The following is a 19,393-nucleotide window of genomic DNA, read 5'->3' as shown; positions in this document are numbered from 1 at the left end:
CTTTTCCAAGAGAACACGAAAGTGCTTGAAAAAGGATTCGACCAGCATCTCACAACCAGAAGAAGATTTAAGAGCGTTGTAAAACAGGGAAACACGTTGTCCTACTGAAGAGGAAGCAATGTCCTTTTGACCGGATTTTCTCTCCCCGATGCCAACTGGGAGTCAAAAGAAAAATGTTCCTTTGAAGGACAAAAGTTTGCACCACTGACACAGTGACCTGCTGTGCAGTCGTTCCTTCGTCGATTTTAAATGTTCTTGTACGGTAGCCAAGATTTACAACGATCATAAATTACCCGGAGGATACAAAGGTGAGCTTCTAACGAGGGAGAACGTTTCAATGAGGGTTGATTTTTTTTGGGGGCAGTCTAATCAGATCTGACACGCTGGGGATTCTGCGAAAGGGAATTTTAAAGAATTGTGCGGAGGAAAATTTGATAAGGTTTCGTAGAGGGAGGTCAAGATCTTGGGGAAATCTTGGGAGAAGGAAGGGAAGTGTAGATGCGAGGTGGAGAATTTAGAAATTTGGGAATTTGGAGATAGGGAGATGGAGATTTGGGACTTGGGAGATTTGGGATTCGGGAGATTTGGGATTCGGGAGATTTGGGATTCGGGAGATTTGGGATTCGGGAGATTTGGGATTCGGGAGATTTGGGATTCGGGAGATTTGGGATTCGGGAGATTTGGGATTCGGGAGATTTGGGATTCGGGAGATTTGGGATTCGGGAGATTTGGGATTCGGGAGATTTGGGATTCGGGAGATTTGGGATTCGGGAGATTTGGGATTCGGGAGATTTGGGATTCGGGAGATTTGGGATTTGGGAGATTTGGGAGATTTGGGATTTGGGAGATTTGGAATTTGAGAGATTCAGAATTTGGGAGATTTGGAATTTGGGACATTTGGAATTTGAGAGATTTGGAATTTGGGAGATTTGGAATTTGGGAGAGTTGGGGAATTTGAAGATTTAGGGAGTAGGGGATTTGGAGATTCAGAAATTTAGAGATTTATGAACTTGCAAATTTAGAAATTTGATAATCCAATGATTTAAAAAATTAAGACACAACCTTCAAGAACATAATACATCCTACTAGTCCTTACCTCACCCAAATTCTTATTTACCAAAAATCACCATTATCTCCAAACGTTCCATTAGAACATCTAAAACGATGTAAACTATTTTTCCTCGAAATTTTCCAAGGCCATCGTGGGTCTAATCGCTTCGAAAACGTACCATCACACGAATTGGTCCTGTCGACACACTGACCTGGTCTATGTCGGAGTCAGGATTCGGTCCCTGGCGGCGATAGCCAATGTTGAACGTGGTAGCGAAGATTTACGGGCGTCATAAAGCGGTGAAAACGGTTAGCGCGGGTAAGTTCGGTCGACGGGGCGGTTTTATTTCCACCATACGTTCGCCACTGTATTCGTAGAAGGGAAATGTGCTAAAGTAACAATGAAACGCGCGATTTCAGCGGCCCGGTAACTTTCTTGCTTCTGCTTATTTCGGTTATGTGTATACGGTTAGGTATACAAGTATAAAGTATAATTATACATCTGGATGATGTATGGTGGGGACTCTGTTATGACGATGGGGACTATAAAAATTGTTACGATGTGCAGAATGTTTATGGTAAAGTAACTTGGTTGAATCATTATGTTCAGTGATGGGTACAAATTTAAATTTGTTAAGAATTATTAAAAAATGTATACACTAATTGTACTTTTAAATGTAGCTACTAAATACACGTACTTTAAATGTAGCTGCAGCTGCATATATTATATGTATGTGCAGGTGCAATTATGTTATATGTATGTGTAGCTACAATTATATTATATATATGTGTAGCTACAATTATATTATATGTATGTGTAGCTACAATTATACTATATGTATGTATGTTGGTATTATATTAGACATATGTGTGTTACAATTATATCATATGTATGTGTAGCTACAATTATATTATATGTATGTGTAGCTACAATTATATTATATGTATGTGTAGCTACAATTATATTATATGTATGTATGTTACAATTATATTATACGTATGTGTGTTACAATTATATCATATGTATGTGTAGCTACAATTATATTATATGTATGTGTAGCTACAATTATATTATATGTATGTATAGCTACAATTATATTATATGTCTGTGTAGCTACAATTATATTATATGTATGTGTAGCTACAATTATACTATACTATATATATGTATATACTAATATACACATATACATGTATTGATGTCTACATGAATTAATAATAAAATAGTCAAATAATTTGTACTTGCATAAAAGAATTGTATAAACAAAGAAGGTAATAGAATTGCATAAACAAACAAGGTAATAGAATCGTACAAACAAATAAAGAAGAATCGTATAAAATGTAAGCTGTCCCTTTCCGGAGTTGAATACAAGCCAAAGAATTCGTTTCGTACATGCTTATCGTTCCAACATAAACATCCCAAACTGAGCGCACTCAGTGATTCTCTTATTCTTTACGTTTCCCCTCGCAATACCAAATATTCAACGATGCTCGCAATTTATCATAAGAGAAGTTGACAAAGTTGTATATACATTGAACACGACTCGCATAGGGAGAAAACTAATCAACGTACACGGGAAACTATTAATCCACGATAATATTCAACGTTGGTATTCGCAATTATCGAACGTATTTTCTGTTGCTTTCTGTACCATTTCTACTTGGCTGTTCCATTACGCAAATAGCACCGGTTTTTATCTAATCACCGAGGTTAAGCAAACAAACTTGTCGGGAAAAGCACTTAACGAATTTCCTGGTTTTCTTGCTGATAAAAGTTGGCTTTGTCATCGACTGATTATTCTGTTGAAATCGTATTACGTTTCGTGGAAAATTTGTGCATTGATTTGGGAGATTTGGGGATTTGGGAAAATATGGAAATGATGGTTTGGATTTGGGGTGTTTTGGCGAAATTTAGGGATTAGGGACATGGGATTTCGGAAATTTAGAATATTGGGAGTTTGGAGGGTTGGGAATTTGGAGTTTAGGAATTTTGAGGGTTTGGGGATTTTTAAATTTTGGGAATTTAGAATTTCGGGATTTTTCAATTTTAGGAATTTGAGAGTTTGAGAATTTTGGGACATTTTACTCTTGGAAGTTTGGAATCTTGAGATATTTTAATTTTGGAAGTTTGTAATCTTGAGATATTTTAATCTTGGAAGTTTGGAACCTTGAGACATTTTAATTTTGGAAGTTTGGAATTTTAAGACACTTTAATCTTACAAGTTTGGAAATTTGAAACTTCATCACATTACGAATTTTCAGATTTTTAAACCTTACAAGTTTAGAATTTTTGAACTTCATATTTTCTCCCTCTTCAACATTCAATTTACCTTATCACCTCTCCAAAAACCTGCCTCCTAAAAATCATCACCGTATCTACCCCCATTTTCCCTCATCAACCCCCATAATTTCCCTGGCCGAGCATAAACAGGAAATTCCGCCACATTTACCGAAAGGCAGGTGAGATGCAGAGCAAGGAAGAAACGCAAGAACGCGATGATTTTTTTCCGCTGTTAATGAAGCTGTCCCCGACCCTGCGGTAAACGACGAGGCATTAGCGAGCACGCTCGGTTAGCCGTGGTAGCGAGTTTCTCTCTTCAGCTTGTACGACACCGCAATTACAATAAACCGGCAGGGTCTTGCTACCAGCAGACCAACCACCGACAGTCTGTCGTTCCACCTTCCGCCTCTTCCTTTCTCTTCGGGGTGTTCTCGTAGGTCGAACGCGAGCTTCGCGCTACTGCTGGCTAGAGGCTTAAATTAAATCCGGCTAATGTAACCGTCGGGTATATTAGATCTCTTGTCTGCGGGCGTGTGTCCTTCCCCTTTTGCGTACCGCAGCCACGATTGGTTCGCGACAGACTCTCGAGAGCTGCTAGATGAAGAGACCCTCGCTCAGAATCTTTGATCCTCTTCTTCGATGCTGGCTGGGACCTTTACTGGTATTTACGACTCCTCTTCGATCTACCTTTATTTCATAGCAATTTTAGAGATTGGATGTCGAGGATGCCTCGAGGATTAGGATTAGATATATCAAGGGTGGCTTTTCTGTTTTGTAGATATTCTAGGATTTGATATTTTCGGATCTTGAAGTGTGTTCAAATGGATCATCAAGTTTGTAGGTAATAGATTTCTGGATTTCCACATTTCTATATCGTCTAATCATCATCAAGGGTTGCTAAGTACTGTCACTATATTTCTAGGGCATCCAAGTTATGTGTTCAAATGGATCATCAATTTTGTAGGTACTAGATTCCTAGATTTCCACATTTCTATATCATCAAATCATCATCAAGGGTTGCTAAGTACTGTCACTACATTTCTAGGACATCCAAGTTATGTGTTCAAATGGATCATCAATTTCTAGGTCCTAGATTTCTAGATTTCCACATTTCTATATCATCAAATCATCATCAAGGGTTGCTAAGTACTGTCACTACATTTCTAGGACATCCAAGTTATGTGTTCAAATGGATCATCAATTTTGTAGGTACTAGATTTCTAGATTTCCACATTTCTATATCATCAAATCGTCATCAAGGGTTGCTAAGTACTGTCACTACATTTCTAGGACATCCAAGTTATGTGTTCAAATGGATCATCAATTTCTAGGTTCTAGATTTCTAGGTTTCCACATTTCTATATCATCAAATCATCATCAAGGGTTGCTAAGTACTGTCACTACATTTCTAGGACATCAATTCTGTTCGTCCTCAAACTCTTTATGTTTCCAAATTCCTAGAGTGCCACATTTAGAGTTTCAATTTAAGAATTTAAAGAATATCAATTCTTCACAATACCTGACAAACTATCTATCAACTTTTATAGACAAACTACAACAACCTTGTAATTAGACATGAGGAGTCTCATAACAAAATTCATTCTTCATACTAACAATATAACTCCAATGTAACCATGTTAATTTACAATATTGTTCATATACAATTCATCCACAAATAGAACTAGCTTCATCCACAAATAGAGGAGCCTCATAACAAAATTCATTCTTCATACTAACAATATAACTGCAATGTAACCATGTTAATTTACAATATTGTTCACATACAATTCATCCACAAATAGAACTAGCTTCATCCACAAATAGAGGAGTCTCATAACAAAATTCATTCTTCATACTAACAATATAACTCCAATGTAACCATGTTAATTTACAATATTGTTCATATACAATTCATCCACAAATAGAACTAACTGATTAGAATTAGAGGTGGTCACTAATAAACCACGTAATCTAATACGACAACTTTACATGTAGTTCGATTAGTAAATAAACGGTTAATCGTTTCGAACAACTCCGTCGAGAAGTTTCGAATGCCGACTCAAAGTGGATTTACTCGATCCAAATGCATTACCGTCGAGAAGCAGCGACCCAGCAAAGAGTTTGTCGCCCAGGATTAATTAGCGATTCGATCACGAGGCATCCAATGCCGGGAAACAACGTCCTCCGGATTCCCTTTGATCGTCCTTCATCTCCGTTTCCTTCTCTTTACTCTCTTTGGTTATCCTTTCGCGGGGACTCGCGAGGACTCGTTCGACGAGGTGCAAGCCATGTACGCGTGGCACGATCGTAACAAAGCTTCAAAGCTGAAATTAGCCACGGAATAAGCGGGGAGGTCTTTTGATGCTCGCAATTTCCCTACTGGAAACGTCGCGACAGGAGCGAACGGGGACAAGAAAAGCCTTGTCATTCTATTTCTTCGCCCTTTCTGTTCATCGCAAACATGTTTGATGAAAAAATTCTGCTGCACAGAGCTCATTGGTAATTACGGAGGGTGTATACAACCCTCCTTGGACAAGTCCAAGAATGACATATTTTTGCATCTTCAAATTTACTGGTTTACAAATTTAAACATTTCCGAAATAGTTAAATTTTTCTGTTTGCAAATGTACTTTCACAACCTTGCAATTTATGTTCAAATCAGAATTTGACAATTCCTCCACATCACTATTATCCTTAAGGAAGTTTACTTTGGTTCTTGCTAATTTGTTACAGTATGTTAGTTCCTGCAGAGTTCTACCTATGCAAGGTACACCAACGCGTAACCTCCACGCTGCCCACTTGGAAGGTAATTGACGAAACAACCGAATTCAACAATATACCGTGTATATTTAAGGCAACAATATCCGTTTATCTCCGCACCTCCGCGTATCGATCTGTCGTATCGTCCGTGTACAACCGTCCGGTAAACACGTTAAGAAAATACGAAGCGGGCAAGATGTGCATCAGCTCAACCAGGTGCAAAATAAACTCGTCTATTTATCGTGCTCGTATGCCGGGTTTTAAGCGTGGTCGATAGGAAAGTATTACGCTCGCCTCTGCAATGTTTTCCCCGCGAGTTTGATGTTGTTTGCGCACGATGGAGGGAGGCTGGAGGTCGACCGGCATAAAGCCGGCGTACGAACGGAGATTTTATTGGAAAACGGAAATCCGTTCTCGCGTGGGTGCCTTCGGCGGGGGGATTCGAATAAATTGCGCGCCTTACGGACGCCCCGATCGCTGAAGAGCACTTCTACGGGCAAATTTTTATCAAGTCGCGCGCGACACTCCAGGCGGACGCCTTGCCGCGCGACGAACAGCGTGTTTACGGCTTAAACCTCGGCATTACCTGCTAAACGCCCTTCGCACGGTGTCTCCTCGACGTATTTCGTTTCATCTCGTATGCAAATCGAGGCCCTACACGGCTTCCAACCGTTGTTCTCCATTTTTTAATACCTAACCAAGTAATGGCCGCTGCGCGATATTCTTCACTTTTCTAACCACGTTGGCAACATCGATTCTCTTCAAATTTTGTATTGTTACTGAGGAGACCAACAATAATAACATTCCAAAGCTATAAGGTGCAACTCTGCAAGATAAAGGAGATTGAGGTTATGATACGTATATGGTCACTTAACCTACAATTTTATCGACAGTCGCAGTTAACTCATTATTTCTGCAGTATTAAGATAAAAGAAGTTTAAGTGTTATGAGAATTTTGCATTTACTGATGATAATTGTACTGAAAATTGATAAGAATTGGTATTAAACTGAAAACTCAATCGTAGTGCAAATACACATGTGTGAATACTAAGGTGCGTCATGGTGCGTCGCGTGACAAGTGTCAATAATGTTACCCAAGAATTAATACTGATATCCACAATTTATCCAACAGCAAAAATACACATAAAATTGCTAAATTATGTAAATAACTCCTCAAAATAACTAAACAGTCATCAAAATTATTTTAAAACTACATTTCCAGTAAAGTGAATTTGCACACATAGAATTTATAACCCTGTTATAACTCGTGAACGAAATTGAATTTCAATAATTATAACACGTCCATAGTATGTATTACAAAGAATAAAATTAATTTAATCAGAAGTTCTTCAGCGATAAAAATGTGAACAGCATAGAATTCGAAGCAATCGAGACTCGTTTTAATTATGAAAATCGACAAGCACGCGGGAAGAATTTTGAAAAACGCGTCCACCACCAATCGCTGGTTAACGTTGTTTACATTATTCATTAAATACTTTCACCATTTACATAAATACCCTGTCCCGTCGGGAAAAAACAACACGAACGACCACTCTGTATGCAAAGTACGAATTATTTGCTGGCTGCACATGGTTGCAGCCACGATGAAATTCATGATTTTAGGGAGATCTCTTTATCGATTTGGAAACGATTATTGCTTTGCATTTCGTTTTTATTGTTATCATTCGAAATGTGTAAAGGGAAAATGTATTTAGAGACTTTCAAATGTGATATATAGGTACAAAATAGGTACACAAATTGTTCTTTATTCTTTATTAATTGTTAGACACGAAGTAAAAAAAAATGTACAATACGATCTAAGATGTGGCCCTGAGTTATTAGAATTGTTACCAAGATAGAAAAGAACATATCTCAAACCACAAATGTAATTTCTTCAAAATTATGTTCTTCAACAAAGACCAATAAAGATCACCGTTCAATAAGTAAAAAAATAATTGAAATTTCAACACGAAATTTCACTCAAACCAATAATTCTTCAAGTCAAATTTTCCTCTCAAACATCGTCCATACCCTTATGTTCAATTCATCGACAAGATCGTTCTCAGGACCAAAAGAACGATTACGGTCCGAAGATAAAACGAAGGTTGTTCAAACGAGAGCATCATTTCGACCCTTCGCAATCAGGGATCATCCATAAATCTACGTAAAAGCTGGGTCGTTTAATAATTTACACGAGATGGTCGATTCGATCGTGACTTCATAAGTCAGAACGAAGTTACCTGCGTACATACATGCTGGCCAAATAATAACAGCCACCCTCAGGCTAAAATAACCTTCGTACTCTCTCTTCCAGGTGTATCTAACGCCACTGGTTCACCTTGATTTGTATAACTCATCCTTGCCTTCTCTTTCATTCTCTACCCACCGACAATCGCTCTTCGTAACCCGTATTCAGCTGGCCATAATTTTCGCCAACCCTGGCCGAAATCACGACAACCCATCATCGGATCGCAGTTGGATAGTGTTCGCTACGTACATGGTTTCTGGGGAAAATGGCGGATAGACTCTTTATTGAGGGTTTGGGAATTTCTAAGTTTGTTGTTAATGGAAATTTGGAGATTTGGATATTGGTGGATTTGGGGAGTTGGAAATTTGAAAATTTGGGCTGTTGATGTGTGGGGAGTTGGGGGTTTAATATTTAGGTATTTGGATGTTGGGGATTTAGGAATTTGGGAATTTGGGAATTTGGGAATTAGGGAATTGGGGAATGTGGGAATTGGGGAATGTGGGAATTGGGGAATGTGGGAATTGGGGAATGTGGGAATTGGGGAATGTGGGAATTGGGGAATTAGGGAATTGGGGAATCTGGGAATTGGGGAATGTGGGAATTGGGGAATGTGGGAATTGGGGAATGTGGGAATTGGGGAATGTGGGAATTGGGGAATGTGGGAATTGGGGAATATGGGAATTGGGGAATGTGGGAATTGGAAAATGTGGGAATTGGGAAATGTAGGAATTGGAAAATATGGAATTGGGGAATGTGGGAATTAGGAAATGTGGGAATTGGGAAATGTAGGAATTGGAAAATATGGAATTGGGGAATGTGGGAATTGAGAAATGTGGGAATTGGGAAATGTAGGAATTGGAAAATATGGAATTGGGGAATGTGGGAATTTGGGGATTTGGAAATTTGGACCTGTGTAGATTTGTGGATATAGAAATTGGGAGACATGGGTCACTGATATATGATCAGTTGGGGATTTGAATTTGGTCATCGTTGCACTTCAGTATATAGGAATTTGGAAACTTATGTTACTCACATATGAAAATTGCAGAATTCATTTTGGAAATTTTGAGGTACTGCTATATCAGGAGTTGGAGATTTGAAAAAAGGAGAATTTAAGTATTTGTTAACTAAGAGTCTAAAAATTAAAAAAATGTGAACTCTTCATATCCACAAAAAGAACACCTTGTATACCCCTCCTATACCTTGTATACCTATAACCCTTATGTGCCTTTATCTTCCTGTTTCCATCTTCCGTTCTCCAGCTCGTAGCTCTTCCTCTCAAATGTCCGTGTTCAGGAACAATTTGCCGGAACCAATAAACAGGGCGCGTAACGAATGTCGAGAGAAGTATTTACGAAGTTCGGTTGCACCCACGTCAGAAACAGCGGTCCACTTGGAGTTTCGTGGCCGGCTCTCTGTTGCACCCTCTCTTGTTCACCCTCGAAACGAATCGAGATTCAGACAATACGTTGCACTTTCGACGCGGCCAGCCGCACAGACACGCACACGCACGTGCGTGCCAATCCATTATCCGAATTGGCTTATTGAAATTTCTCCTCGCTGACGGCCAACGGATGGAGATTCGCCCGTTCTGCTCCGCCACTTAAACAGCTCGCTCGTTCCGATTCACCAAGGTGAAGGGTGTACGTGTACTACCATCGACACACCGCGTTATTGGTATGGGGTGTTTGGGATGCTGGGTTAAGAAGGGAGAACCGTTCGTTATTTAATCTCCTGACTTACCGTGCTCGTTTAATTATTGCTCGCTGGCGGACCTTTGCTTCGACGAAATTAACGCCGATTCGATTAGGGTTCGACACGTGACATTAGATTTAATATAATTAAGTGCACATTCAAGAATGCAAGCCATTGTAACTATTATGTATAGTTGCATTATATGGACTTTAAATATTAGGGTTGGTAAGAAAATTTTTTTATGAGAAAAGAATATTTGTTATTGATGATAAAATTTCAAACTTGTGTCATATGTATTGATCATGAAATATTAATGCAAATGCATACTGTCTCTCTATTGGACAGTTCTGAAATGTACATTTTTTAATATTTTCGATGGAAGGTATAATAGCTATGTTCATGTAGTAGCTCCAGAAGATTTGTTACAGTCATCTTCACTAAATGTATTTCATAAATAGTGTCATTTAAATATTCATATTATAAGGGTTGTATTAAATGTCAATCTATGTAAACATTACATAGTACATAACATTTCTTTAAACAGTACTACAACAGTAAAACAAGTACATCTTTCGAAACATCTTCAACCTCAACCGAAAAGAGCGGTCGTAAATAAAAATTCAAGCACCCTCAACAGAAAATCAACATCGTCGGTTTCTCCGGTGTACGAGGCGGTGATAAACACGTCTCAATTTATCCGGAAAGTTTTCGGTACCACGAATCCTTCTGGAAAATGTCCCGACCACCTCCCTGTGTTTCACGGTACTTAAAGGATGCCCCTCGATCTGTCTTTCCGCGAAGCATCGTGCTTTTCAACGTAAACCTCGAGGAAAGAGGACAGAACTGTCCGACGAGTCTGGATCTCGATGTGCTGCGTTCTCTCCTTAACATCGGCCAAACAAATAGACGAATATTTATGCGAGTTTTCAAGCAGGAGCACCGTCGGACGCCAACGGTGGCAGACAGGCGCTCAACGGTCGACGATGATTTTACCGTTGGCCCGGGTAAACTGACGTCAGTCACAAAATTAAATGGCGAGCCTGTGGCTCGTTGAACGGACCCGTCTGCTGTTCGAACGACGTGAAAAAACACCGGCTTCCCGAACCTCGCGAACGAAACAAATGGCCCGGCGTTTAGAGTTTAAACTCTATCGCTGCAGTTGTTGCTGGTTAACCGGTTGTTCGTGGATTGTGAACAAGCGCACCGAAAAATAATAGTCGACATATTTCACGATTCTATTTTTTTTTTTACTCTTTATTTCGTTTATATCAGCTGCTCCGTTTCAAACTTGCAATTGGACTCTGATCGATTCGTCTAATTTACGGGCAGATTTCGTTGCTTCGATAGGATATTGCAAATGGCGATGTAACATGTGCCGATTTAGTATGTGGTAATTTTTTTGTGCGTGGCACTCGTAGGAATATAAGGCTTGGTAATTTAACGTATCATAATTCGACGCGTGACAATTCAGCACGTGGCAATAAAATGCGTAGTCATTCGACAGATGATAATTTAATGTGTGATAATTCAACGCGTGGCGATACAACACGTGGTAATTCTGGGAGTGGCAATTTGATACGAGACAACTCGGTGCGTCGAAATTTGACGTGTGATAGTACAGAAAGTGGCAATGTGATGCGTGGCGATGTAACGCGTGGCTATATGACGCGTGGCGATATAATACGTGGCACTACAACGCGTGGTGATATAACACGTGATGATATAACGCGTGGCAATGCAACACGTGACAATACAACGCGTGGCAACATAACACGTGGCAATATAACGCGTGGCGATATAATGCGTGGCAATATAACGCGTGACAAATCGGCAACTTGAATTACAACTTAAATTACATTAAATTGCTCAAATTAAAACCGTGAAGCTTGAATAAATAATGTTTGCAAATATATCCTAAATGTCATGAATGTAATTGTCAGAATAATTTCCGTTCCACCTTCATTAACTACCCCGAGCAAAGCTGTTCAGAAAGAAATTATGCAGCGATTCAAAAAACAGTTACATATCAGAAAAAGGTCCAGTCGCGATATCGTTTGGGACAATCTCTATCCGGAACAACAGCCAGTGTCATTTTTAAATTCAAATCTTGCACGGAACGCGGAGATGGTTCGTAGACGCGGAATGAGCTCGGCGGAGGAACGGTCCAGAGGGGAGCCGGGACACGTGTTGTTTTTTACGAAGTAGAAGGAGGAGAATTCAAGGCACCCCGTGTATCCAACGCTCGTAAATAATACCAGTCTGTATATTTGAATACCCCTGACGGATCCCGCATGCCACTTGGGAAAGCTCCACTGCCGTTTTATTCCGTCGTGTACACGGCTCCTTACCGTGCTTACGCTCGTTTATTTGTGCGTCCAACACGCGTACACGGTACGCAACGCACAGAAGCCGCCGCAGAGGGGCGGACATCCCCGGATTCTTTCCTTTTGTTTATACGCTGCAACGTCAGATTTAATGGAACGAATTCTCCGAGTTACGAGAAAAACAGTCGGTTTGGGAGCGCGGAATTCGAAAATCCTGCTGCAAGGACCAACGTCCGACGATAATTCACGCGACGCGATGCCCCGTCGGGGCTTAGCCGAACGCTCGCTGACAGCTCGCAAGTGGAGTAAGGTAGCTTTTGTACAGCGTGTAATCTCGTTATTAATGAGAATCGCGGAATATTTGTCGCGTGCGAAGATATGATGCATGGTGATACGAGCACTACAATGTGCAGTAGCTGGCGATCTATTTACGATCGACAATACCTTTATTTTAACACTTTGCATTGTGGAAATTTCCTGCTTTGTTAATTACGCTTTTGGTCACTGTACTGTGTATTAGTAATATCACATTTAATTACGCGATTATATATGTCAAGCGGTTGTACTGTGATCTAATAGCATCTATGTGGGTCTAATTAGATGTCCTACATAATATACATTAGGTTGAATAGCCTGTAACCTATATGTTAGATGGTTATATGTTCGATTAATTGTTAAGAGATAGATTAGACTAGATTTCTAGTTGATGCAGTCAGAAACATTTACCTCAAATTCCTCCCGAATACTGTAGCATTGAAAACTAAATAAGAGAATAGTCTTTTCAGTTCAACCCACAAAACATCCCCCATAAGACCATCAAATTCGGAAGATGAAATCGACAATCAATAAACATACCATACCCGAAATTTTCCACAATTTCCATAATCACTCGAATAAAACGCTACCACCGAAATAAAAGAGTCGAGGTGTTTCTCGTCGGTGAAAGAGTCCCGTCGACCGCGTCCCTTTTCAGAGTCACCAGAGTGCAATAATGCCGGATATTACTTTCCATCGGTTGCTCGTAAGACAACCTGTTACATATTCCATCGATAAAACGTTACTCCCGCATTACGAGAAACATTTGCCGACCTCCCCGAGGACGTAGACACACGCTTCAAGGAGATGATTCCGCGAAAGGAGGGTGGCCACCCCCGTCGCCTTCGAAATCATATTTCACGTCGGTCGATGCGAGATTAATAACGGCCAGACACGTTTCGATTTCCCAGAAGTACCTGTCGGCCCAACCCCGCACGGCATTATATCGTTTGACGAGAACCCGAAGAAAAGCGCAAAGCTCGCCCGCCGGACCGCCGAGGGCAGTCGAGCGGAGAAACGATCCTGACGATGGTTAATTACCAGCAGGATGGTGGTTGGAACTGATTTTTCCGCGGCGTAAACGAATCTGCCATAAACACGGTCCTCTGGAAGCCTGAAAGGAATACCCTCATTGTTTTGACCCATTGTCTACCACCCTACGATTAGATCTTCTGCTTTGAGACAACCGTCTCCTGCCGGGCCAATTATACTTGTGTCTTTAATTAAATGCGATCTATGCATCACATCTCGTGCGAGATTTGATTTTATTCCGTGTTTGATGAACTTGTTGCTTGATGTCCCGTTATCAACTTACTCTTCAACTTTGAGGAGTGTCATCGCCTATCTCAGAAGGGTCTGACTGCCCCTGGTGAGCTTTGAGTGTGCAGAATTTATATTGAAATCATGAATATTTACGAGGTTCAATTGTATATGTAGTTTTTAAGACCTCTTGATCAAGTAAATTACAACACAACTTGTAATTGAAATTAGCAAAATTACAAGTGTTATTACAGAATGTAATGTGACTGAATTAAAATTAGGTATAAGGTAAAACGAGACTAAGTAACCCAAGGGGTGGTAAGTGAAGAAACCTAAGTCTTTCAGTCAGAACAAAATATTATCCTTGATGATATCTATTTATCGTTGATGATATCTACCTATCCCTACCTAACAAATAATAATTAATGAATAACTAATATGTAAACATGAGCGTAGTTAACTAATATTCGACCAAAAATAAAGATCGTGAATGAAGCTGGTATGGTAACGGCAGAAAAAAGCAAGGAATCTGCTAAACAGTCCGTGAGCAATAAATCAAGTTTTCCTTCGGCAGAAGGAAAAGACCGGTGGAAGTGTCCAGCAGTGTTTGGCTAAAGCGCAACGGGGCGCCGGCAGGGTGAAAAGCGGTGCGAACACGGGGTAAGAAGAGGGCGGGTCTCGTTAGCCGTTGACAGGAAGGCGAGTATAGCTCATCGCGTCGAATGGTCTTCCGGTGCTGTGAAAACCACCGGCGCAAACACGTTCTGAATGTGGTCGATCGGTGGGCGTTCGGCTAACGAAACGGATGAAACGTCGACCAATTGGTCCTGCGACCAGCCACGTGGCACTGTCTCTGGGGATTTCGGGAAAAAGGGACGTTTCCCACTGGGCATCACTCGAGTTCCGATGTTTCCGTCGATTATGCGTCAATGATCTCCCTGCTGACTTGAAGACTGATGCGTTTAGTACAAGTTTAAAAAGTAAGGACGTATGAAATGAAAAATATTGGGAAATAAGATTGCTATTATTAGTAAGAAGTCATCTATTTATAATTGCTGCAAGACGTAACTTTCATGTTAACTTTGATATTCCTGAGAATAATGAAATATAAAAATGTGGGTCATTAATAGATTAAGCGATCATAGAAGAAAATGTACCTCCAAATGTTTTTGTATTCTTTTTATCAACCCCTTTGCTCCGATTCGATAGACTCGGTAAACATAATTCACCCGTCGGTATCTAAACAGCATCCGAAATATCATGTTCAGGGAGCAGCATATGCAGCATCGCAGCAAAACGTAAGAATGCTCACGACCAGGTCGAACGATCGTCTCTCCCCAAAACGATAGAGAAACGAGCGCATAATGTCCGTCGGAGGGTAGTGATTTTCAATCGGAGAACGAATATCGAAGATATCATCGATACAATAGGGTTCGGTTGGCCCGCCTTTACGGGGTATTCTCAAAGAAAATGGAAAAGGAAGACGAAACGAGAAGCTGATATCGCAGGACTTTGGTCTCTGGTACTCTGCCAGGCCCTATTTCCCGGCGATCCAGAGAGAGTGGCGGAAGTCCAGTCTGGTAAGCCGGGACCGAAGCGCAGCCTGCGAGGCTGGAAAATCTATTCTACGAACGTTTGTCATGCCTGTTATTTTACCGGTGCCTCTGGCATCCTTTTTCACCCACCGGCTACGCGATAGCTTCTGGTTACCTCCGGAATTTCACTAGACCGCTACCGTAAATCTAGGTACGCAAACCTCGATTTCGATCGGATCGCAAATATCGAATTACAGAGCACAGTATGCTATGCTACCTAATAGAGTGTTTCACCTAAATCAAATATTCAAAATTGGAAAAAATTATTTATCGAATATTCTACGGTCTTTGAACGTACATTTATAAGCTACATTTACTTTTTATTCTGTTCCAAGGTAAATTGAATCAGTTTGAAGATATTATACACACACAATATAATACACATACAATGTAAAAATTGAAGAATTTTCTATAATATGCACAGTAGTCAGAAATCAACAACAAATTAGAATGTAAAGCGCTTTGTATGTAATAGTTCGTGAACATGCAAATTAGAACATAACCTCAAAGTGCAATAATATGTGACCCGCAATTTCATGACCAGATTGTAGACAAACTGGGAGTAAATATTTTTTTGTTAGTCCCCTAGCGGTTATTTTTAGAAGATATATTTATTAGCGGGTAGACCCTCAAAAGATGTATTTACAAGAGAGAGGAGCTCGAACGCGCTAATTCACCGCACGTTTCGTGAGCGTGAAGAATTGCGCTTCGTTTGTGCGACGTGCTAGCACGACCTGCCCCTTTCCGGTCATCGTGCCGGAAAACGAAGACGAGAAATCGACCATGCTTCCTCCTCGCTCGACCGTCCATCTCTTTTTTTCTCCACGGTCCGATTTTTCGTCCTTCGTCCCTAGAAAACGACGAGGCACAACGATATTCGCTCCGTTTAAACGGAATTATTTTAATTTGCGGAACGCGGAGATTATCAGAGATTCATGAAGGAGGTATTTGATTACCATGGAAATTCTCGAAGGAATCAGACGAGGGAAAAGAAGACGATTCTTCCTTGCTCGTTGCTGAAAGCTGTTGCCAGCTTTCTTTCCTTATTTTCATGGTCCAATTTCGTAATTAAACGTCATAATTGAGGCGACGTTCATTAAGAACAGCCGCAACTTGAACAGTCGAGGGCTGTTCAATGGAACGAAAATCCTCGTTTTAGTCTCCGCTTTCTTGCTGGACTTCTTTCTACAGGAAAGATTTCTTCTTTCTCGTTTCTTCTGATGCCGTCAATGATATCGTTGTAACACGAGTTACTCTTCTTGGAAGATGCGAATTAATGTTTTGTTATTTGTTAATAGTTTAATAGTTAGTGTTAACCTCTTGTGACATTGGTAAATTAACTCTTACAAGGTGAATTAAAGTAAATCAATACCTTGAACATCACTCTTTTAGGAGTACGTTTCTAAGGGTACGTTTACACTAAACGAACAAGTACTCTTGCTTAACTACAAGATTCAAGAGTGAAAGAAAAGAGAAAGATGTTGAATTTTACGTTGGGTTTGACTCATCCAAAAATAAATTAACAGGCTTCGTTAAAAATTAAACCCATCACTACAGTTAGACCCATCACTACAATTAGACCCATCACTACATTTAGACCCTTCACTACAGTTAAACCCATTACTACTTTTCATACATGTCTAATCTATTTACCGGTTTAATTACTGTCTATGCAGACAAAACAGAAGTCAAAGTATTCCATTAAACAAACAGATAATTCTCTCAAAATCGTTTACGATCCAACGAAGATTTCCATAGGAAAAGCCACGCGTTCAGACCTCGGGGTAGTAAACGACGCCCAGCGGTCTTTCCAGGCAATCCTGGACGTTCCACGCTTGTCCCAAATTAGTTGCAGACGTTTCATTTATAATACCGCCGTCATTATACCGGTCGGACACAATGGCATTGTGCGTGGAGCTCTCTCGCCCTCGAAAAGCTCGCACCGGGAAGAACGATCCTGCATGCCGGTCCAACATACCAGATCCCTCGTTCCACAACGGGTGTGACTCGGTTTCTACCAGGCTGCATTCGTGTCCGTGTATAACGCCGACACTGTATGTAACGACGAATATTGGCCGTGAAAATTTCAACGTTTGGACCGCTTTTAATCCGAACGACCGCTGCGGTGGTCCCATACCCATTAATCGCCATGAGAAGCGATTTCGACGAATGATTCATCTGCTCGAATGGTGACGGCTGACTTTCCGACCGACGGATTTTTCGGGATACGTGCAACGGATATTAGCCCGATTAGGGGATGTAAATCCTCTTGGTCCGCATAGTTCCTGTGTGACTCGTTTCTCGCGTAATACCTTTCGATACTTTTAATTCTTAAATCGTGTTATGCTTTTTATTGCAATAATATTCAATTTTTCATTTTATGGGATTTTGTATTTTTCTTGTATGAACATTCGTTCTATGAAATGTATACGTAGTTCATTATTAAATGTACATTCGATTGTTCTTCCTAACCTCAAATATCTGGATGTTTGACTCAAGTTGTAAAATCGTAATTTTGTCAGGTATTGAAGATTGTTAAGTTTACTTACATCAAGTTTGGTATAATTTAATGGATAATCAAGGGTTGAAAAACATGTGTGACATGTGAACATACATTCAGTCACATCTTATTATATTTGTCTCTCGAAAAAATTTGCAGCGAATAATTTTAGCGAAGAATGATTGCCCCGAAGGGTTTAAGAGCGAGGCAAGTGTAGAAAGAGCATAATCGTTATCGTGAGTCTGCAGAGTCGCCGAATTCTCGTCCCTTCAAAAATTACGAGCAAAGTCTAGCGTGGCGCGATACCAGTCGCTAATAAAACGAAACCGAGACCCGGTGATTTAAATTCTGCACGTGTCCGGCCGTCGTCGAAAAAAGCTCCGCGTTATTCGTGGGTCGCGTTGCTTTTTTTCGCGCGCGAAGTCGAGATACTCTAGCGACACTGTTTTATCAGGGTCGCCGGTGGTCAACGCGTCCCGTATCGGTGCAACCGTTCAGGAATTCCTGGACACGCCCCGACGTTTAAGGCCGACCAAACTTCCGGATGCCTCGACGTCTCTCTTGGTCTCTTCCGACACCGTGAATCACGCGTTCTCTGGAAATCTCTTCCGAAACAGACCAATTAAAATACCCGCCCGAAAAACTCGAGACATCGGTGATGCGCGAACTTTGCAACAGCGTTGATAAATCTCATCCGGCCCGTGACAGATCGCCGCAAAAAAATTCGGCAACACGTGTGCGCTCACCGAGCCACCCTAACCGCCTACGATTCCGAGAATCATTAACGCCCTCGGAGATGCCGGATCGTTGAATCTAATTAATCGAACGCTAAGACGATCGATCGTGTTTTTGTGCCGTAGAGCTGAACGCTTCGGCGGTCAACATTGCTGGATATTGAGTCAGCGGAATCTACAGGTGATCTTCGAACACTGCAAGATTAGTTATACCTATTACTCTTGGCATTGTATTAATTGCAACCATTTATCTTTGTCGGGATTCCTATACATTATCTCCGGAGTATTCTTCAAATATTGGCTTGGTTTTTTACTCGGTTATTGATTCGTTTGATTAATTTTGGGCTATTTGGGAAATTGGTGGGTTGTGGTTTTTCATGTTTATTCATGGCTTCATGCTTTGGTTAAGATTGAATTTTATTGAGTTGTTGGTACATAGTTTTATAAGGCGTATCAGATGATCATTGTATTATGAACATTTTAGAGATGTATGTAACATGAACATTTTATTAGCAACATTTTGAAGATGCATGTACCATTAACATTGCACTATATGCATTTTGAACATGTATATACCATTAACATTGTACCATCTGCATTTTGAACATACATGTACCATGTACATTTTATC

This window comes from Megachile rotundata, chromosome 3 (assembly GCF_050947335.1).
Source record: "Megachile rotundata isolate GNS110a chromosome 3, iyMegRotu1, whole genome shotgun sequence".
NCBI classification, from domain to species: Eukaryota; Metazoa; Arthropoda; class Insecta; order Hymenoptera; family Megachilidae; genus Megachile; species Megachile rotundata.
This window is presented reverse-complemented; position numbering follows the sequence as displayed.